Here is a 24,160-nt window from a genome sequence, read left to right as displayed (position 1 = left end):
GGGTTGCTGACTGGGCAGCAGTGCGGCGAGTGGAGGTGGATGGTGGGGTTTTCTTGCGAGCATAGTTATCCGCCATGTGAGCAGGAATGACCCACTTGTGATGCATGTGAGTGACAGCAACAGTGAATTCAGCAACACGGTTAATAAAAGCCTGAATGAAGGGAGCATGAGGGATGGCTCGCTTGTATTGAAAACTAGCGAGCTGAATCTCATGCCATAGAAAGTGAGGCACATTAATTTTGCGCTTGGGGTTCTCATACAAATGTGACATGATGTCAATACAGTAGCCACTGCAGGATCCCTTATCACCCATCTTGGGATAGATGGTGCGGATAAGACACTGAAAGATGATAAAGTAGGGAGAGCGCCAGATGGATACTTGGTTAAGATCCTTCATCTGTTCGTCTGCATCAAGTTCACGGAGTGGTTTGAGGAGATACCCACACGCCTCAATTGGCTTATGTGCATGGTTCGGATCATTCTTATGGATTTTGAAGCCGGAGTCGGGGAAACCGAGTGCAGCAAAAAACTCATCATAAGAGGTTGTGAACTGAACGTCAGAGGTTATCCAGCTAACAGTGTTGTTTGGACCAAAGAAACATGTGGCATAAAATTGGTGAATAGCAGCAGCGTGAAAATCGCACCGAAAAGCAAAGGGGGCAGCAAGCCCCGATGACTCAATGAGCTCAATGGCACCCGGGTATTTCGCCGGGTGCGTGCGAATATGCTCAAGATCAATAAAGTGATGGACAGAGAGACCCTTAGGAACAATGACCGTAGTAAAGATGTCCGCCTAGACGTTTGTGCGGAAACGTGAGTCCATAGAGTCACGTACAACAGAGAATTGGTCAACGTCGTGGCGGAAAGTGAGGTAGGAAGACTTAGCAACTGTGGTGAATTTCCTGACTTCACGACCAAAAGTAGCAGGAGGTTCAAGAGAGATGCGACGAGCTTCACCTTCGGGCTGTTCAGGAGGAGGTGGTGGAATATAGGAGGGCCTGCGAGTCCCAGGCTTTGGCATAGACTTCTGACCGGCGGGCTGTTCAGCATGGTCCTCAGCTACAAGCTCATCCTCGAAGTCAGATCCATCAGACGACGAGGGGAACTGTTGAGGAGGAGGACGTCGGGTGGTCCGTTTGAAGGGACGGCGTTGCCCTTCGGAGTCATCCGACCCCGTGCCAGTAGGGGCACGAGAGCATGAGCCAGCAGTGTTCTTCTGGGCGGAGTTCTTAATCTTGGGCATCATGAACAAGGCCTACACGGTTGGAAACCCAATGGGGAACAGTCACGGTCAAATCACATGAACGAACACATGAACCTGGGAGAAAAGGGGAACCAAACGTGAGTGAGACCGAGGGGATACCTGCATATCAAGAGAGGAGAGAAAAGGAAGATGGATCCCGCGGAGGAGATCAGCCAGATCCCGGCGGTGGCGGCGCGGGCGAGCTCCCCTGGTGCTGGCGGCAGCGGCGGTGCTGGCGGCTGGGACAAAAGGAGGCGTGTGGGGGCTAGGGCAAAGCCCAGCCCGCGCCCTTCTATTTATAGGGCCCCCGATGTGTCGGACGTCCGGAGTGGATTTAGCCGTGGGACGACCGACACTGGCCGGACGTCCGGAATGGGTTTAGCCGCCGGACGTCCGAGACACGTCGGACGACCGAGAGAGGAGTAGGCAGTGGCAGATTCTGGGATTTGGATGATGAGATGATTTGACATGGTTTATCACAAAGGACACGAACACAGTTGCCTACAAGAATTACATATACTAGTTGTGGACAGTAGTTGATTTATGCATATTTGTAGGATTAAAACACATAATTATGACGTAAGTCCTAGTGACTCCCCCTAAATGCATGCCCACATCAAGACAAGAACATAATGTGAGTGTGTGTATGTGTACAAGATTTCAAGTTATGTTATCAAGCTCCAAGATACCAAGTTCACGCCTAACTTGACACAACCTTGCTACGCTAAGTGGCTTGGTGAAAATGTCAGCGAGCTGCATGTCGGTACCCACATGGGTAATATCAATGTCACCCTTTTGCACATGGTCTCTCAAGAAATGATACCTAATATCAATATGTTTTGTGCGAGGGTGATCAATGGGGTTCTCGGAGATCTTTATGGCACTTTCATTATCACAGAGAAGAGGCACGTGTCGATACGTGATACCATAATCCTTTAGGGTTTGCCTCATCCATAGCAGTTGGGTTGCACAGCTTGCGGCTGCAATATATTCGGCCTCGGCCATGGAGAGAGAAACAAAATTCTTCTTTTTTGAGGACCAACTTACCTAGGAGCGTCCAAAAACTGACATGCACCGGAAGTGGATTTCCGTCCCACTTTGTCACCGGCCCAATCCGCATCGGAGTACCCAATAAGATCGAACTTTGCATCCTTAGGGTACCATAAGCCTAACTTTGGGGTGTGAACAAGGTATCTAAGAATATGCTTAACCGCCGTATGATGGCTTTCCCTAGGGGAAGCTTGAAATCTAGCACATATGCCTACACTTAACATGATGTCCGGTCTAGATGCGCAAAGATAAAGTAACGAACCAATCATAGAGCGGTAAGTAGATGGATCAAAAGGAATATCGTTGGTGTCTTCATTTAGGACGACATCTGTGGCCGTGGGTGTCTTCATTGGTTTAGCATTTGTCATATCAAATTTTTCAAGAATGTCCGTGAGGTACTTAGTTTGAGACAAGAAAATTCCTTCTTGAAATTGTTGTATTTGAAACCCAAGAAAGAACTTCAAGTCCGTGTTGAGTGACATCTCAAAGGTCTTGGTCATGGAGGCCGCAAACTTCTTGCATAAATGAATGTTAGGAGAACCAAAAATGATGTCATCTACATAGATTTGGCATAAGATCAAATCACCATTTTCCCTCTTAGTAAAAAGAGTGGTATCGATCACCCCCACCACAAAGCCATCATCGAGTAAGAACTTCTTAAGATGATCGTACCAAGCACGGGGTGCTTGTTTGAGGCCATACAGAGCCTTGTGAAGTTTGTACACATGGTCTTTGTGGTGAGGGTCAACAAACCCAGGTGGTTGTGATACATATACCTCTTCTTGTAGAGGACCGTTAAGAAAAGCACTTTTCACATCCATTTGATGCAAAGTAAAACCATTGAAAGCAGCATAGGCCAATAGAATGTGAATGGATTCAAGACGAGCAACACGGGCGAAAGTCTCACCAAAGTCCAAACCTTCAACTTGGGAGTACCCCTGTGCTACTAACCTTGCCTTGTTGCGTAGGACAGTCCCATTCTCATCTTCCTTGTTCTTGAAGTTCCATTTAGTTCCAATGACATTGTGTTCCTCAGTTGGTCGTTCTACCAGTGACCATACTTCGTTGCGTGTAAAACTGTTTAACTCTTCTTGCATAGCAAGGAGCCAGTCATTGTCACACAATGCATCCTGAACCCTATGTGGCACAGTACTAGAGAGAAACGAAAAGTGAGCACAAAAGTTTGTTAATTGTTTACGAGTCACTCTACCTTCCGACACGCCGATGAGGATTTGATCAATATCAACACAACCGGCCACACGTGGCATGATGGAGGTCAGGGTTTCACGAGGTTCGACTTCGTTTCCATCATGAACGTCCTCAACATATGGATCATTTACGTGCGGTGGAAGATATTCCTCTTCGCGTTGCACCTGTTGAGGTTCATCATCAAGCATATCCATACTTTGGTCTAGCTCTTGAAGATCAACATGTTCTTGAGTGCGATCAGGGTGAGAGACATGTTCTCCCACTTGATCCTCAACAACTGGCATGATATGTGTGCTAGTATCTTATGGAGGTACGGGCAGTGAACTGTCTTGAGGATGAGAAATACTCTCATCATCTTCATCATCATCATGGGGTCTTTTTTCCATGGGAAGAAGTGCACCTACTCCCATGTTCAAGATATCTTGCGAGGAATCTTCTTCACCTGCATCACTTAGATCAACTTGCTCCCCATGGGAGCGGTTAAATTCATCAAATGTCACGTCACAAGTTTCTATAACACATCCAGTGGATTTGTTGTAGAGTCTGTAGGCGTGAGAGTTTGATCCATAGCCAACAAAAATCCCTTCAGTTGTTTTGGATTGAAATTTCCTAACCGTTCCCGTTTGTTGAGGATGAAACACTTGCATCCAAATACACGAAAGTACTTAACATTGGGCTTTTTCCCGGTTAGGATCTCATATGGAGTCTTCTCCAATATTGATCGTAGGAAGAGCCGGTTTGATGCATGACATGCTGTGTTGACAGCCTCAGCCCAAAAACTATGTGGTGACTTATATTCGTCTAACATGGACCTTGCCATTTCCACAAGTGGCCGGTTCTTCCTCTTTGCTACACCATTTTGCTGAGGGGTGTAAGGTGCGGAGTACTGATGTTCAATTCCCTCATCACTAAGAAATTCTTCTAGGGTGTAATTCTTGAAGTCGGAGCCATTATCACTTCTTATTGCCTTGATGTCCTTGTCAAACTTCCGTTGGACTTGTTTGGCAAAATCAATGAAGGTGATCTTCGTCTCGTCCTTGGACTTGAGAAAGAATACCCATTTGTATCTCGAGTAATCATCAACAATGACTAGGCCATACTTTTTCCCACCAAGACTTGCCCATGAAGGAGGCCCAAACAGATCCACATGAAGGAGCTCTAACGGCCTTGAAGTGGATACAATTTTCTTGGGTGGATGTTTTGATTGATGTTGTTTCCCAGCTATGCATGCACTACACACACGATCTTTCTTAAAAGATACATTGGTTAGTCCAAGGATGTGATTGACGTTTAAGAGATTTTGAAGATTTCTCATGCCGGCATGGGCGAGCACGCGACGCCACAACCATCCCATGTCAGCCTTGGCTATTAGACAAGTTGTATGGAAGGTGCTCTCTTTCGAGAAATCAACCGTGCAAAGGTTGCCATCCAACTCTCCAACAAAGGCCACTTCGAGAGTGTCTCTCTTAAATACTTTCACATCCATTAGTCCGAATAATGTGTCATACCCAACAGAACCCAATTGGCGAACTGAAAGTAAATGATATTGAAGAGAATGGACAAGCATGACATTTGCAAGAGACATGTCATTCGTGATTGCCACCTTGCCCAACCCAATTACCTGCCCTTTCGACCCTCCACCAAATACAATGCTCATGTATGGTCGAATGGCTTGCATGAAGTCATAGAGCAAGTTACTATCTCCGGTCATATGATTGGTGCATCCACTGTCGATCACCCATTTGGCTCCTCCGGAGAAAACAGCCTGTAACGAATTAAGACTTTGTTTGAGGTGCCCATTTCGTCATGGGGCCTCTCACATTAGTTACAAGAGTCTTACGGACCCAAATAGCATAAAATCGGAATGCATTACGGGGACCAACGAGTTTAGCATAAACCTCTCCTTCCTTTGATTTGCGAAGTACATAGGATGGAGGCATGAATTCAGTTGTCTTATTGAGAGTGGGCAAACCCCTAGTGGCCGACCCACTCACAACCTTACCTTTCTCCTTGTGTCCCTCTCGTACAAATATTTCTTTAAGCAGAGTGGTACACTTGAGAGGATATGCACTTTTCTTGGTGGTGCTTGGATTGAACCCAAGCCCTTCCTTGGCAAAGCCTCCATTGTGTTGACTTAAGATCTCATTGAGAGTCTTTTGTCCTTGTGCACATGTCATGAGACCTCTATCTCGTTGTGCCTTTAGCGAACAGTTTTCCTCAAGGATAGATGACAGTTCACTACTAGAGTTAGTAGTGCAGGTATCAACATTAATAATAGGTGAGGAGTAAGCCTTAGCTAGAGTGTCAAGATAAGTAACCTTGAGTGCCTCAAAGCTCTTTGTAAGAACAGTGAGTTTCTCTTCCTTGTCTTAGAGAGACAAGGATAGACACTCACAATCCTTAGAAAGAGAAGCATGAGAGTTCACTAGTCGGTTTTTATCATTTAGTAACTCTTTGCACACAGATTCAGCCTTTTTCAAGGAGGCAAGATCGTTAGCATGTTATCAAGGTTTTCACCAACTTTTGAGCATAATGCATCATTTTGTGCTTCCTCATACAGGACTTTCTGCTTAAGGATTTCATTTATTTCCTTCTCCTCAGTGACGAGGGTTTCGAGTTCCTTGATGGTATTGGTGTGCTTACTCACCATTTCCATAAGTATGCGAAACATAGTGAGCTTCTTTCCTTTAAGAGAGCACATAAATTTGTTTATTCTGGCAAACATGGGATGATCAAAGTCATTATCCTCATAGTGATCGTCCGCATCAAGATACTCATCAGGTGAGGTAGAAACTAGACTGAGGGAGTTTAACCGTGGAGTTACCTTAACCTTATCATGGGAGCTTTGGTCTTCCTCATCTCCTATGGCAGTCTTTGCCATCAAACACTTGTGGGCGTTGCCCTTGTAGTCTTTCATATAGTTGTAGTGAACAACATCACCACTTTTGTTGACTAGCCTCAAGGTGTTTTGTGTATCCTGAGCTACTCCGGCAACCCCACCAACGTCTTCTGGATCTGATTCTTCTTGTGCAACCATTGCTCTTACATCTATTCTCTTGAGCTTGGAGTTCATAGGGTTTGGCAACTTCTTCTTTACAAAGGTCTTCGGAAACCTTGGTTTATCTTCTCTCTTCTCATAAGGGCAGTCATTCGAGAAGTGGTTGGTTTCCTCACAGTTATAGCATTTCCTTACTTTCTTCTTTGGGAATCTTGTTGGGGAACGTCGCATGGGAAACAAAAATTTTCCTACGCGCACGAAGACCTATCATGGTGATGTCCATCTACGAGAGGGGATGAGTGATCTACGTACCCTTGTAGATCGTACAGCAGAAGCGATGTGAGATCGCGGTTGATGTAGTGGAACGCCCTCACGTCCCTCGATCCACCCCGCGAACAATCCCGCGATCAGTCCCACGATCTAGCACCGAACGGACGGCACCTCCGCGTTCAGCACACGTACAGCTCGACGATGATCTCGGCCTTCTTGATCCAGCAAGAGAGACGGAGAGGTAGAAGAGTTCTCCGGCAGCGTGACGGCGCTCCGGAGGTTGGTGGTGATCTTGTCTCAGCAGGGCTCCGCCCGAGCTCCGCAGAAACACGATCTAGAGGGAAAACTATGGAGGTATGTGGTCGGGCAGCCGTGAGAAAGTCGTCTCAAATCTGCCCTAAAAGCCCCATATATATAGGAGGAGGGAGGGGGACCTTGCCTTGGAGTCCAAGGGACTCCAAGGGGGTCGGCCGAGCCAGGGGGGAGGACTCTCCCCCCCCAAACCGAGTCCTACTTGGTTTGGTGGGAGGGAGTCCTTCCCCTTCCCCACTTCCTCTTTTTTTTTCTTTCTCCCTTTGATTTTTGTTCCTTGGCGCATAGGACTTGGTGGGCTGTCCCACCAGCCCACTAAGGGCTGGTGTGACCCCCACAAATACCTATGGGCTTCCCCGGAGTGGGTTGCCCCCCTCCGGTGAACCCCCGGAACCCATTCATCATTCCCGGTACATTCCCGGTAACTCCGAAAACCTTCCGGTAATCAAATGAGGTCATCCTATATATCAATCTTCGTTTCCGGACCATTCCGGAAACCCTCGTGACGTCCGTGATCTCATCCGGGACTCCGAACAACATTCGGTAACCAACCATATAACTCAAATACGCATAAAACAACGTCGAACCTTAAGTGTGCAGACCCTGCGGGTTCGAGAACTATGTAGACATGACCCGAGAGACTCCTCGGTCAATATCCAATAGCGGGACCTGGATGCCCATATTGGATCCTACATATTCTACGAAGATCTTTATCGTTTGAACCTCAGTGCCAAGGATTCGTATAATCCCGTATGTCATTCCCTTTGTCCTTCGGTATGTTACTTGCCCGAGATTCGATCGTCAGTATCCGCATACCTATTTCAATCTCGTTTACCGGCAAGTCTCTTTACTCGTTCCGTAATACAAGATCCCGCAACTTACACTAAGTTACATTGCTTGCAAGGCTTGTGTGTGATGTTGTATTACCGAGTGGGCCCTGAGATACCTCTCCGTCACACGGAGTGACAAATCCCAGTCTTGATCCATACTAACTCAACTAACACCTTCGGAGATACCTGTAGAGCATCTTTATAGTCACCCAGTTACGTTGCGACGTTTTATACACACAAAGCATTCCTCCGGTGTCAGTGAGTTATATGATCTCATGGTCATAGGAATAAATACTTGACACGCAGAAAACAGTAGCAACAAAATGACACGATCAACATGCTACGTCTATCAGTTTGGGTCTAGTCCATCACGTGATTCTCCTAATGACGTGATCCAGTTATCAAGCAACAACACTTTGTTCATAATCAGAAGACACTGACTATCATCGATCAACTGGCTAGCCAACTAGAGGCATGCTAGGGACGGTGTTTTGTCTATGTATCCACACATGTAAATGAGTCTTCATTCAATACAATTATAGCATGGATAATAAACTATTATCTTGATACAGGAATTATAATAATAACTATACATTTATTATTGCCTCTAGGGCATAATTCCAACAAATCTTCCCTTGAACTTTCCTGCACTGAACTTCTTTACAAAGAGAGCAATGTCCTCATAAGATGGGCTTTCATCAGAGTCAACATCATCACCATCTTCGCAGTCATCATCACCCTCTTCTTCTTCACTTCCTTCTTCATCACATTCATGCTTGGCTTTCAAAGCAAGATTGATCTTTGATGTTGAAGTGCCATGCATGGCCAGGTGCTTTGTTGCATTTGCCTTTGACTCTTCAAATAATTGGAAAGTGGATATGATGTCATTTGGAGTCATTTCTTTGAACCCATGCTGCCGCCTCATGTCACATACCATTTGATGGTGGTACGGAGCAAGAGCATGAAGTAACTTGTCCACGAGAAATCTCTTGGTCAGATTGAAACCATCTTGCATCTTGTCACAGTCACAGGACTCAATGTCTGCGGCGAGAGTCATGAGCCGTTCTAGCAGTTGCTTGGGAGATTCACCCTTTTCCATACAGAAATTCTGTAATTGCCCCTTGGCAATTTCATATTGAGCAAGCCGAAGAGTGGAGGTACCGGTCTTGGTCCTTATAATGCTATCCCACAGTTCCTTGGCACTTGTGATGTGAATGTAAGGTCTTCGTTGCTTGTCATTCATTCCTTTTCTTATGCACATGATCGCAGTGTCGTTGAGATGCTTGTCATAAGTTTCTCTGGGGGTGAGGCACCTTGGATCTACAGGATTGTACCCATGCTCGAGGATGTCCAACATCTCATCATTGGCGTACCTAAGATGATCCTGCATACCAACTCTCCACAAAGCAAAATTGGAATTGTCATCAAGCAAGGGAGGTTTTCCTCCAGGATTGTACTTAGGTTTCTCAACTTGAGATCTAGCATAAAGCCATGGAACACTGGTTTGGTTCCATTTCGGAGGTTGTTGGCCAAATGAAGAATCGTGCACATGTGGCCCTGAGGCCCTCGGAGACGTGTTTGTCCCCGTAGTTAATGATGTCAGTCTTAGTTGGACCAAGGCCTCAAGAGAAGCATCATGCTCCTCTTTTTGCTTGGCAAGGGCCCGTTCCAGGTCCTCATAAGTGAAGGACTTGACTTCCGTGGAAGTCCCATCCCTCTCCACTGGAGCTACAGTAGTGGGAATCCCGTCCATCTCGCTCTAGGGCGGTTAAGCCACAAGAATAGAGCACGAGGCTCTGATACCAATTGAAAAGGATCGAGATGGACCTAGAGGGGGGTGAATAGGTACAGTTCCAAATTTTAATAATTACTTAGCAATTTTAGGCAAAGGTGCAGAATATGAGTGTGAGCCTAATAATTGCAATGACAAGGAGTAAGCTAGTTAGAGTGAAGCAAGGCAACCGGTAAACAATAATCAAATGCAAGTACATAATAAGGATGAACACAAGTAGAGAGTTAGGGTTAGGAATAACCGAAACTCCAAGAGAGACAAGGATATATCCCGATGTTCACTTCTTTGGAGGGAAGCTACGTCACCGTTAGAGGGGCGGATGTTACCACGAAGGCACACCAACACCACAAAGGCTCACCCTATTCTCCCTTTGAGATAACTCCACGAAGGCATTTCTCAACCACTAGTGGTAAGCCTTGAGGTGGCTTCCAAACCTTCACAAACTTTCCCGGGGTAATCACAATGGTTTGATTCCTCTCCGAAGACTCCTACCGCCTAGGAGTCTCCAACCTCCAAGAGTAACAAGATCACGGGGATTGCTCAAAACTTGCTCAAATCACAAATCACTTTGGTGGAGAGGATGAGAAGGAGACGATCTATCTTTTGATTGGAATAACACTCAAAAGGACTCACAAATGCTCTTGGGATCTAAGACTGGGTGTAGACAAGAGTGAGTGAGGAGAAAGGTGTTCTTGTAAGTTTTCTAGCTGTGTTGGACACCCTCTCACTATGTGGGAGGGGGGTATATATAGTGGGGAGAGTAAAACAGCTGTTGGGGACACTTTAAGTAAGACAGGGGTCGGACATCCGGCAATTCACGGATGTCCGCGCGTCCACAAGGAGTCGGACGTCCGACACGGGTCGGTCGTCCGAGGGATATAACTATATCTAGAACCATTGTGTAGTTGAACAGGGATCGGACGTCCGGAGAAAGCCGGAAGTCCGAGTTATTCGACTCAAACTTCTCTGGTGCAAGAGTCCGGATTTCCGGAAGTGGACAGACATCCGGCCCTCGGACGTCCAGAGGGAGCCGGAAGTCCGAGTTATATGGCTCAAGTTTCTCTGGTGCAAAGCTCCGGATTTCCGAAGTTGATCGGACGTCCGGCCCTCGGACGTCTGGAGGGAGCCGGAAATCCGAGTTATATGGCTAAGATTTCTCTGGTATAGGATTCCGGATTTCCGGAGGAGGCCGGATGTCCGAGGCATTGGTTCTGTTTTGAGATAAGAGCAGAGTAGTGAAGATGTGGTATGAGCAGAAAAGTGGAGATGTAGTATGAGCAAATTCATCGCAAAACCAGTGATCCCCTCTTAGTAGTGCGGGATCCCTATACTCAAGAGTAGTACATTTAAAGGATAGTCTACATCATCTTTTCTCAATCCCGAGCCTTCTTGACATATAAGTCCCGATCTTCTCAGAACACCTTGGCACATAATTCTCAATCTACTAAAGTACTTGCCATCCTGAGATACACTCCACAAATAGGATTAGTTTCCTATGTATGTGTTGTCATTAACACCAAAAGTCGATTAAGGGCATGACTGCACTTTCAGTTAGTGATTACCGTAGCATGCACGTATGGTGAACCGCTACGTGATGAAGTCTGAGCATGATTAGTCTATTGGTTGTCATCCTTTGTGTGGCGGTCGGGATCACGCGATGGTTTATACCTACCGACCCTTCCCCTAGGAGTATGCGTTGAATGCTTTGTTTCGATTACTACTAAAACTTTTGCAACAAGTATATGAGTTCTTCATGACTAATGTTGAGTCCATGGTTTAGATGCACTTTCACCTTCCACTATCACTATCTTCTTTAGTGCCGTGCAACTTTCACGAGTGCACAAAACCACCCATATAGCCTCCCTCAAAACAGCCACCATACCTACCTACTATGGCTTTTTCAAAGCTATTACGAGATATATTGCCATACGACTACCACCATGACATGTGCCACCACTTCTACATTGCCATTGCATGATCGTAAGATAGCCAGCATGATGTTTCCATTGATGTCTATGCCATGCTACATCATTGTCACGGTACACTACCGAAGGCATTCCATATAGAGTCATTATTACTCTAAGTTTTGAGTTGTAAGTGTGATGATCATCATTGATGGAGCATTGTCCCATGTGAGTAAATAAAAGAGGCCAAAGATGCCCACCAAAATATAAAAAATATAAAAAAAGAAGAAAAAAAGAGGCCAAAGAGCCCACCAAAAAAATGAGAGAAAAAGAGAGAAGGGACAATGCTACCACCATCTTTCCACACTTGTGCATATTAAGCACCATGATCTTCATGATTGAGAGTCTCTCGTTTTGTCGCCACCATGTAGCTAGTGGGAAATTTTCATTATATAACTTGGCTTGTATATTCCAATGATAGGCTTCCTCAAAATTGCCTTAGGTCTTCGTGAGCAAGCAAGTTGGATGCACACCCACTAGTTTTCTTTAAGAGCTTTCACATACTCTTAGCTCTAGTGCATCATTTGTATGGAAATTCCTACTCATTCACGTTGATATCTATTGATGAGCATCTCCATAGCTCATTGATATGCCTAGTCAATGTGACTGTCTTCTCCTTGTTTGTCTTGCAACCTCCACCACACTCCACACCACTTATAGTGCTAAAACCATGGCTCACGCTCATGTATTGCGTGAGAGTTGAAAAGGTTTGAGAAAGTAAAGGTGTGAAAACAATTACTTGCCCAATACCGGGGTTGTGCATGATTTAAATTCGTTGTGCAAGGATGATAGAGCATAGCCAGACTATATGATTTTGTAGGGATAACTTTCTTTTGGCCTTGTTATTTTGAAAGTTCATGATTACCTTGTTAGTTTGCTTGAAGTATTATTGTCTCCACGTCAATAGCAAACTATTGTTTTGAATCTAATGGATCTGAACATTCATGTCACATAAGAGGAGTTACAAAGGACATCTATGCTAGCTAGCATGAAAGCATCAAAAATTCATTCTTTATCACTTCCCTACTCGAGGATGAGGAGGAGTTAAGCTTGTTGATGCTTGATACGTCTCAAATGTATCTATAACTTTTGATGGTTTCACGCCGTTATCTTGTCAACTTTGGATGTTTTGTTTACCTTTTATATCTTTTTTGGGACTAACTTATTAATCCAGTGCCAAGTGTGAGTTCCTGTTTTTTCTGTGTTTTTGACTCTTTTCAGATATGATTTTGGAACGGAGTCCAAACGGAATAAAATCCCGAAATAAATTTTTCCAGAATAGAAGAAGATCGGGAGGCTTGAGGGCCAAGGCAAGGGGCCCACAGGGAGCCCACAAGCCCTGTTGCCGCGGCCAGGGGGGAGGCTGCGGCAACCAAGCTTGTGGCCTCCCTGGCGCTCCCCTGCCCTAGGTCTTTGGCCTATAAATTCCCTAAAAATCCAGAAAAAATCAGGGCATCGACGAAAACACTTTTCCGCCGCCGCAAGATTCCGTTTCCGCGATATCTCATCTAGAGACCCTTCCCAGTGCCTCTCCAATGTCGGAGGGGACTTTGGAGTTGGAGGGCTTCTACATCAACATCATCGCCTCTCCAATGACCCGTGAGTAGTCCACTTCAGACCTACGGGTCCGTAGTTAGTATCTAGATGGCTTCTTCTCTCTCTTGGATCTTCGATACAAAGTTCTCCATGATCTTCATGGAGATCTATCCGATGTAACCCTCTTTGGCGGTGTGTTTGTCGAGATCCGATGAATTGTGGATTTGTGATCAGATTATCAATGAAGTATATTTGAGTCTTTGCTGATTTCTTATATAAATGATTTGATATCCTTGTAAGTCTCTCCGAGTCTTGGGTTTTGTTTGGCCAACTAGATCTATGATTCTTGCAATGGGAGAAGTGCTTGGTTTTGGGTTCATATCGTGTGGTGACCTTTCCCAGTGACAGAAGGGGCAGGAAGGCACGCGTCGTGTTGTTGCCATCAAGGGTAACAAGATGGGCTTTTATCGTTGATATGAGATTGTCCATCTACATCATGTCATCTTGCTTAAGGCGTTACTCTGTTCTTTTGGACTTAATACACTAGATGCATGCTGGATAGCGGTCGACGTGTGGAGTAATAGTAGTAGATGCAGAAAGTATCGGTCTACTTGTTTTGGACGTGATGCCTATAGATATAAGCATTGCCTTAGATAACGTCATGACTTTGCACGGTTCTATCAATTGCTCGACAATAATTCGTTCACCCACCGTCTACTTGCTTTCATGAGAGAAGCCACTAGTGAACACTACGACCCCCGGGTCTATTCACAACTATCATTTCCACTTTCACTTTTACTTTGCTTTGTTACTCTTTGCTTTCAGTTCTCACTTTGCAAACAATCTATAAGGGATTGACAACCCCTTCATAGCGTTGGTTGCAAGCTTGTTATGTTTGTGCAGGTACTTGTGAACACTCCTACTGGATTGATACCTTGGTTCTCAAAACTGAGGGAAATACTTACCGCCACTGTGCTACATCACTCTTTCCTCTTCAAGGGAACCCCCAACGCAAGGCTCCAAGGCCGCGGGGAAATCCTTTGCATATTTGCCAAGGAAGTCCCTACAGGCGTAGTCGTAGCAGCAGGATTCCTGGCGCCCTTGCCAGGGAAGGTCTGTTGTCGCAGTAGCAGATCTCACCTTAAAAGTAATCGTGAAGGGATTGACAACCCCATTATCGCGCTGGGTGCAAGTTTGTTTGTTTTTGCGCAGGTTCATTGGTGCCTCATCTTGATACTCCTACTGGACTGATACCTTGGTTCTCAAACTGAGGGAAATACTTATTTCTACTTTGTTGCATCACCCTTTCCTCTTCAAGGGAAAAACCAACGCAAGCTCAAGAAGTAGCAATGATGAAGTATCGAGTACAGAGTTGATCTACCTCAAGATCGTATATTGTAGTCTAAACCCTAATGATGTAGACATTGTGTCTAATGAATATAAGTCGGTCTATCGACTAGCCTGGCCTCGGTTTATATAATGCACCATAGGCCTAGGATAATAAGAGTCCTAGTCGGCTACGTCGGTGTGGAGGATTCCTTGTCTTGATCACCAAGTCTTGTGGAATCTTCCTCGTACGTGTCATTGGCTGCCCGAAGTAGCCTAGGAGTCCGGTCCTTAGAGATAGGCCAGCGGCTCGAGGACCTTAATCCCGGACTCTCTCAGTAGCCCCCGAACTGGCCGCCAATGTTGTAGTCTTGATCCTTAGCATCACGCATCCATAGTCTCCGGCTTGCGGGGCGAGTTCTTCTCCCCATTTATGTTTGGCCGACACGAGTACGGTCACCGATGACTTCCTAATTTCTGAGCATAGGTCTTCACTAGTAGAAAACGGGGCTATAGCCCCGGTTCGTTTGGGCCATTAGCCCCGGTTCACGGACCGGGACTAATAAAGTGGGACTAATGCTAGCCCCGGTTCGGCCCCGAACCGGGGTGAATGGTCCTCCACGTGGTGGGGCTGGGGGCGACGGGGGAGGGGTATTAGTCCCCGTTCTTATTACGAACCGGGTCTATTGCTTCGCTGTCTTTTTTTGAGCACTTTTTAGGGTTTAGGGTTTTGCACTAAATTGGATGGGGCTATTTTGCTGCCCCCTATTTTCCCATTTATTTTTTTGGGCACTTTTTAATTCTTGTTTTGCACTAAATTGGATGGTACATACACATCAATAAAGGAACAACTATATTGCACATCATCGTCACAAATATATTACACCATCTCATCCATCGTGGTTTGTCGAACATATTATAAAATGTAGACACGAGTTACATGCACATATGCATCTTTTCTACACCTTAACATTTCATATGAATTGCATCGACGGGCAATAGTATTCTCACTTCACATCTAGGACCTCTACATCTAAGAATCCGGCAATTTCCTCTTGAATTGCTCGTACACGTTCCTGTGGTAGAAGACCGTCCCGCAACCGTTTGATCTAATTTAAAGAAGGGGTCAATATATATCAATGAAACCGAACACAATTGACGGTAATAAAATAAAGTTGTGAGTATTGTTTATCGTACTTCAATTTTTTTATATGTCTCGGTTTTTGCCCGTCTCATGGGTCGTCCGGCGAATGAACTCGCAAACATAGTATCCATATAAAGTGTTCCCATGTTCCTGCCTCAAGCACTTTACGAGAATAGAGTTCAATCAAAAACATAATCAAGAATGATAATGGTATTGAAACTATAATAAAGAGATGCGCGGATCTAGCTAGTAGTTACTTACATCCATTTGTCTAAATGTAAGCTCTGGCTTCCAAACACCCCGACACTTGGCGGTGAACCGTTTCCAAGCCCTCCCAAGAAAAGGAAATGAATAAACGAGTTCTATATTAATTACTTGATATCAGGAAATGAACGAAAAGTTACTGATATAGTGCCATAATGATTGAAATTACCTCTGGTGGCATTCCTGCATGTTCGCTCAATCAGCGAGGGGTGTGCGTTTCGGGTCCATGACTTTTACTAGTCCCTCATCAGGTACAATGATTAACAGAATAAAGTGGAACATGCGCACACATAACGAGTCAATTATACACTTAATAACATCGAGTAGGCAAAAATAGAATGTGTGTAGAACACTCACTTGAAGTTGTAAGGAAATAGTATTTCCCTTGTGATAGCGGAAACCTTAACCCTTGTACCAAGTTATTCTCTGTCTCGCGGGGATCCAGTACGAGACTTTTTTCATGAATGAAATATGGGTCAATGAACCCAATGTCATAGATTCGTCCTCTTTTGCATTCGAGAATCTTCATTCTGCAAAATTAGTATAGTAATGAGTAAGATTATACATGCAATGAACGAGCTGAGTAAGATTTAATGACATAAATTAATAATACTTACAAACAATAGGCATTGATGATAGATTTGTCGAGGGCGTATTGTTTGTATAACTAAAATAATTCGTTGAATTCTATCATTAGCACGCCGTCTCCATGCCTGTAATGCTCGTTTTTATATGCACAGTAGATCTAGCTTTGTTGTTCAGCACATGCTCGCATGTACCAGTCATGCAATCTTCGCATTTTTGTTGGTAGCTCGTTGACTAACTCATGTTTGACGAGAGGAGACCCGTGCCGGTACACGTATGTTAAGTCAGTGAATTCATGTATATGGTTTAAGTACTGATCAATAGACATGACATGAGCCTTGGCCGCTTCTCCGTATAGTGCAACAAACTCCGGATCGATACCAGCTGTTTCATCATTCCTCTGCTCGACCGCAGCTCCGCCCGAGCACACCTTTGTATCGGAATACACTTTGAGCGGGGGGGCACGATTGGTTTTTCTGTTGTCCGAGTTGGCCAACTGATTTCCCGCTAGACGTAGTACTCTTCAAATGCTGCTTTTTGCCTACGTCGACTTGAGAATAGAGTGTTCATAGCCTGCTGGCAACATTAGCGGGGGATCTGCAAGGGTATTCTGCATTTTCACGCACGCGGCGTGATCTTCTGGGTGACCGGGAACTCTGGCTCTTTCGGCTTCTTCTTCTTAGCCCTGTCAGCCATCCACTGTTGATACTGGGCATCTACCCTCTTCTTATTTTCCTCCCCACTATAGTCCCAAGGTCTCATCTCCATATCATTATGAGGTACTTTTGGGAGGGGCGACAACTTATGTTTCGGTGATCGAAACCCCTTTCTGCCGCCACTATTAGTGGAGGTATGTTTCTGCTTTTTGCTATGATCCTCACTGGACGAAGACGGCTGACGGGGCGGTGGAGACAATTGATGCGGCGGTGGAGATGGTTGCCCTGGAGACAGGTGAGACGGCGAAGATGACGATTGCGCTAAAGACTGGTGAGGCGGCGAAGACGACGGTTGCGCTGGAGAGTGGTGAGGTGGAGGCAAAGAAGGATTGCTGCTCTGAGGAGTCGGTGTCCTTGGTGGCTAATTTGGAAGCAAGATGTGCTGCTTTGGCCATACAACGGTCTGTTTCTTGACTTCTCCAAGTTTAGTCAAATCCCTATCTTCACCTACAGGGTAGTCCAGCTTTAGCTCCTCATAATCTTTCATCACTTCATCCACCACCACGACAGCGTACCCTTTTGGAACTGGAGAACAATGCCACGTTGGATTATGTCCAATTGGTACGGTCATGCCGACCGCCACCGTCAACCTTAAGTTAGCAAGTTTCACCTTTAGCTCACAAGGTGTGCTCTTTGTGATATCATTCATTGGGTAGCGACGAGCAGGAGCCTTCATCAGTGCATCATCATCACCATCATCCTCGAGCTGCGTGGAAGCGACACATCTTTTCCGATTGGATGCAGCTTCTATCATGAGCCGCTGAGATTGGTCGCTACCTTGTTGTCTGTCGATTTGATCCTCCTGCAGACGCTTTGCTGCTTCTTCTACATTACACAGTCGGTCTACAGCAGCCGCTTTCTCAGCTTCCTCCTTTTCCTTTCTCGTCTGATGGCTTCTATCGGGAAATCTCTTCCTTTCCTCGGAAAACACAAGCATCCACGGCGGGGAGCCTGTTAAGCCTTGATACGTCCCCAACGTATCTATAATTTTTGACAGTTCCATGCTATTATCCTCTCAAACTTTGGATGTTTTGTATGCCTTTTATATCTTTTCTGGGACTAAGTTATTAACTCAGTGTCAAGTGCCAGTGAGTGTTTTTGACCCTTTTCAGAGGATGATTTTAAACGGTGTCCAAACGGAATAAAACTTCCGAAAAGATTTTTTCCGGAATAGAAGATACGCACGAGACTTGAGAACCAAGGCAGGGCCCACCAGGGGACCCCACAAGCCCCCTAGGCGCGGCCAGGGGGCCCGCGCCTAGCAGGCTTGTGGGCCCCCTCTGGCTCGTCTGCCCTACCTCTTCCGCCTATAAATTTAGAAAAATTCCAAAACGGCGGGAGAGATCCACGAAAACACTTTTCCGCCGCCCCAAGCTTCTGTCTCCGCAAGATCCCATCTGGGGCACGTTATGGTGCCCTGCCGGAGGGGGATTCGGATACGGAGGGCTTCTTCATCAACACCATGACCTCTACAATGATGCGTGAGTAGTTCACCATAGACCTTCGGGTCCATAGCTAGTAACTAGATGGCTTCTTCTCTCTCTTGGATCTCCAATACAAAGTTCTCCATGATCTTCATGGAGATCTATCCGATGTAATCTTCTTTTGCGGTGTGTTTGTCGAGATCCGATGAATTGTGGATTTATGATCAGATTATCTATGAATCTTATTTGAGTTTCTTCATATCTATTGTATGCATGATTTCATATCCTTGTAATTCTCTTCGAGTTGTGGGTTTTGTTTGGCCAACTTGATCTATGATTCTTGCAATGGGAGAAGTGCTTGGTTTTGGGTTCATACCGTGCGGTGACCTCACCCAGTGAGAGAAGGCGTAGCGAGGCACGCATCGTGTAGTTGCCATCAAGGGTAAAAAGATGGGGTTTTCATCATTGGTTTGAGTTTATCCCTCTACATCATGTCATCTTGCTTAAGGCGTTACTCTGTTCGTCATGAACTCAATACACTAGATGCATGCTGGATAGCGGTCGATGTGTGGAGTAATAGTAGTAGATGCAGAAAGTATCGGTCTACTTGTCTCGGACGTGATGCCTATATGTATGATCACTGCCTTAGATATTGTCATGACTTTGCGCGGTTCTATCAATTGCTCGACAGTAATTTGTTCACCCACCGTAATATTTGCTATTTTGATAGAAGCCTCTAGTGAACACTATGGCCCCCAGGTCTACTTCACACCATATTTTCAGCCTTACACTTTTACTTCGTTGCAATTTCTGCCTTCAGTTCTCACTTTGCAATCAATCTTGAAGGGATTGACAACCCCTTTATATACTAAGTACATGAAGGATGTTGTGACTAATAAGAGGAGGATACGTGAGATTGAGATTTCCACCATGCTCGCTAATTATACCTTCAAGGGTGGAACTCCTAAGAAACTAGGTGATCCCGGTGTGCCCACTATACCTTGCTCCATTAAAGGTAACTACGTTAAAACTGCTTTATGCGACCTTGGAGCCAGTGTTAGCGTTATGCCTCTCTCTCTTTATCGTAGACTTGAACTGGATAAGTTGACACCCACTAAAATCTCTCCGCAAATGGCTGACAAATCAACTGCTTTCCCTATCGGCATTTGCGAGGATGTGCCTGTTGTGGTTGCTAACGTCACTATCTTGACAGACTTTGTTATCTTGGATATTCCCGAGGACGATGCCATGGCGGTCATCCTCGGAAGACCCTTTTTAAACACTGTAGGGGCTGTTATAGATTGCAACAAAGGCAATGTCACTTTCCATGTCAACGGTAATGAGCATACGGTGCATTTTCCAAAGAAACAATATCAAGTACATTGCATCAATGCTATCGAAAAAACTTCATCGATACTTATTGGGAGCTTTGAATGCCCTATACCTCGTGTTAAGATGAAGTATGATTTGCTTGTTGCAGAGATACACATCCCCATTGAGGTGACCTAGTGACTATTCGAAAATTCTCTGTATTCTTTTGCGATTCGAAAAGGTTTGTCGAGGAGGCTTGATCAACCTCACTAACGGATTTCTTTCGATGACCATGAGATGGATGAATCGAGGAGTCACAAACCTCTGTTCCAAGTTTTCACCTTCAGTTGCTTAGAAGAAAAATTATAGATTTAGTTTAGTTTTCCCTGTTTTCTGTTTTAGCGTCCCGGAGAAAAGTACCCCGAAAATAAAAGTCTCCGAACGTCTTGAAAATCAAGTATGATTTTTTCTGGATTTTTTGAAAAATACTAGGACAAAGAGCTTGTCTGGGGGCAGCACGAGTGGGCCACAAGCCCTGGAGGCACGGGCACCCCTCCTGGACACGCCACCCAGGCTTGTGGGGCCCACGTGCACCCCCTCCACTCATTCCTGCTCTCATCTGGTTCTCCTACCTCTAGAAAATATCGTTTCGCAGCTCAAACTCGTGTTCTTGCTCCTCTTGCTGGGATTTTCGATCTCTTTGCTCCAAGCACCATTCTCGGAACTGTTTTGGGGAAATTGCTCCTTGGTAAGTTTAGGGCATATTTATGCCTGAGTAATTTTGGTGATTGATGACAGTACCGTAAAGGACTAATCGTGTGCATTAAGATTTTAGATAACACATGTCAACGGCACAAGACGACTCGGCCCCCTCCATGGAACACAAGCACGGTGTCCTCTACGATTCTCTTTCTTTGAGTCATAGGAACGCCGTACTATTAAGAGGGGACCCGTAGTGGAAAGGTTTGGGTGGAATCAATTTTGCACACACACACTTTATCTCCTTTCCCTTTCCCCGCAACTTTGGAGTGGTTCCCGCCTCTGGTTTATCTCCTCTTGCAAAAAGGTCTCCCAGCGGTACTACCGCTGTCCCTAGCGGTAGTACCGCTAGAGCTGGCGGTAGTACCGCTGGAGTGCTAGCGGTAGTACCGCTCGAGCTGGCGGTAGTACCGCTAGAGCTAGCGGTAGTACCGCTGGAGTGCTAGCGGTAGTACCGCTAGGCTCGGGCTGTGAGTGGGAAAACGGTTGGATTCCCCCCCCCCACTATATAAAGGGTTCTTCTTGCTCTAGAACCCTACCTTTGACCCTCCCAAGCTCCATTGTTGCTCCCTAAGCTCAAAAGTGCCCGATCTCTCTCCCTAGCCAATCAAACTTGTTGATTCTCTAGGGATTGGTTGAGAAGGCATAGATCTACACTTCCACCAAGAGAAAATTGATTCCCCCACCAATCCCTTGCGGATCTTGTTACTCTTGGGTTTTTGAGCACCCTAGACGGTTGAGGTCACCTCGGAGCGACAATCCATTGTGGTGAAGCTTCGTGGTCTTGTTGGGAGCCTCCAAGCTTTGTGTGGAGTTTGCCCCAACCTTGTTTGTAAAGGTTCGGTCGCCGCCTTCAAGGGCACCTATAGTGGAATCACGATACCTTGCATCGTGTGAGGGCGTGAGGAGAATACGGTGGCCCAAGTGGCTTATTGGGGAGCATTGTGCCTCCACACCGCTCCAACGGAGACTTACTTCCTGTCAAAGGGAAGGAACTTCGGTAACACATCCTCGTCTTCATTGGTTCCACTTGCGGTTATCTCTAACCTTTACATTGTGTATGCTTATGTTGTTGTTTATCTCTTACTTGTCTTAGTTATCTTTGTTGGTAGCATCATATAGGTTCACCTCTTTGTTAACATTTTAGAGAACCCTTATGTTGCTAACCCTAACTTGCTAAGATTAATTAAAAAGTGGTTGTTGCCTATTCACCCCCCCCCCCCCCGTCTAGTCAACCATATCGATCCTTTCAATTGGTATCAGAGCCACGTCTCTTTATTAAGGGTTTCACCACCTGAAGAGTATGGAAGATGATGAGGGAGTTCCTCGTGCGCAAACCGAGGCCATGGACTTGACTTCGATCACAAGGGACGACTTGAATACGGCTATGGCCGCACTCAAGATGTCCTTGACGAACGAGGTCAAGACCATGATTAAAGAGTTAATTGCGGTAATTAAAAGTTCTCCCAACCGGTGTTGGTGGTTAAACCCACCAACAGTGATTCAGAGGCCAATTCCTCTAAGGAAACGGCTAAAGGTATGCAACCTTCCCCTCCTCTCGAAAATGATGGGAATGGGATTTATGCATCTGTTCCACCACCCATGGTCTATGGAGGACCGGTTCCCATGCCGCGTCTTAATCCTGTTGGTCCTCCTCCTAAGCTTGTAAAAGGTGATTTTTCTAACTGGGTATTTTCTATTAAGTCTCATTTGAATCACAACTCAACAAATTTGTGGAGAATCATCGAGCAAGGCTACTATCCCCATGACCCAAGCAACCTCACTCCTAGAGAAGAAGCGGACAATCAATATAATCACTTCGCATTGTTTATTCTCTAGTCCGCAGTACCACCTGAAGATCTTCCTCACTTGCGTCCCTTCACTCTGGCTAAGGACTGTTGGGAGCACATTATGGTGTTGTATAAGGGAAGCTCAAGCATTCAATAGTCCAACTATGAAGTGGTACTTGATAAGGCCGATGAGTTTGTGATGAAGGAAGATGTGGACCCTCGTGATCTCTATCAAAGGGTGACTGCTATTGATGTGGCTCTCAAGGACCATGGGAGCAAGGATGTGGATGATACAGGGGTCAAGCGCAAGTTTCTCAAGGCCATCATGCCTTTCAATAAAGCCATGTCATCTTTCATTCGCCAACGACCAGATTTCCACTCCTTTTCTTCCAGTGAGGTGTTGGATGAATTCATTGCAATGTCAATCATGAACGAGACAGCTGACAATGCACTTGCTCGAGTTCGCTCAAAGACAGCTTCACCCAACCTTGCATTAAAGGCAAAAGCGGCTTTTGAAGAAGAAGAAGAGGATGAGGAAGAGGAGAGCTACCCTGAAGACATGAAGTATGCTTATCATGCGCACATGGCTCTTGCATCAAGTTAATTCTGGGGCAACAAGAGGAACTCAAGACCCAACTTCACCAAGAACAACTCAAGTGGGTTCAAACCCAAGCAACGAGTGAGGACATGCTATAACTGTGGTAATGTGAGTCACTTTGTGGCCGAATGTCCCTATGAGAAAAGGGAAGACAACGGGGGCAAGCTCATTCGCAAAGACAAAACCAAGTCATTCCCAAACAAGAACAACTTTGTGAAGAAACCCCACCCAAAGGGTATGGTGGCCCTTGAAGAGTACCCCTCCGATGATGATGACGATGACGATATGGTGGCAACTGCAACTGTTGCCATTGCCACCCCTTCTCCCAAGAAGGTGTCTCTCTTCAACGCACCCAACGAGAACCACATCGCCAAGTGCCTCATGGCCAAAGGTATCGATCAGGTAACCCCACCATTAAGACCAACATCGCTACTGCTCCTTCATTGTTGAATTGTGTTGATGATAGTGATGTTGGGGAACTTAATGAGCATGATCTTGACAAATTTTTGTGCACTATCAAGGGAGAACGCAAGAAGCACTTTGTTTCTCTCTTGGAACAACTGGGTGAAGCTAATGACCTCATCGAGTCTCATGAGGAGACCATCTCCAAGCTTCAAGGACATAGTCGTGACTATGCCGATGAGATTGCTGAACTATCTATTGCACAAGAAAAGGAGCACACTCTTCGTTTGGCTCTTGAGGAGTCATACAACGATGACTGCGCTAAAATGCAAAAGAAACTACATCATGCTAATGTTCTTACTCGTATGCTTAAGTCTGAAAAGGATGCTCTTGGGGTTGGCCATGACAGACTCAAAGTGGAGTTTGACACACTTGACAAGGCTCACAAGGTCTTGAAAGGTGTTCATTTCTCTCTGAAAGAGTCTCATGATCAACTCCAAGCAAAGCTTACCAAGGAAATATCTACTTGTCCTCCCTTTGTGTTAATTGATAATTCTTGTACAACTAACCCTTGTTGTGAGCATGTATATCTTGTGGAGGAAAATGCCAAGTTAAAGGAGAGACTTGAGAAGGGCCT

Source organism: Hordeum vulgare, chromosome 6H (genome assembly GCF_904849725.1).
Source record: "Hordeum vulgare subsp. vulgare chromosome 6H, MorexV3_pseudomolecules_assembly, whole genome shotgun sequence".
Classification (NCBI taxonomy): Eukaryota; Viridiplantae; Streptophyta; class Magnoliopsida; order Poales; family Poaceae; genus Hordeum; species Hordeum vulgare.
This window is presented reverse-complemented; position numbering follows the sequence as displayed.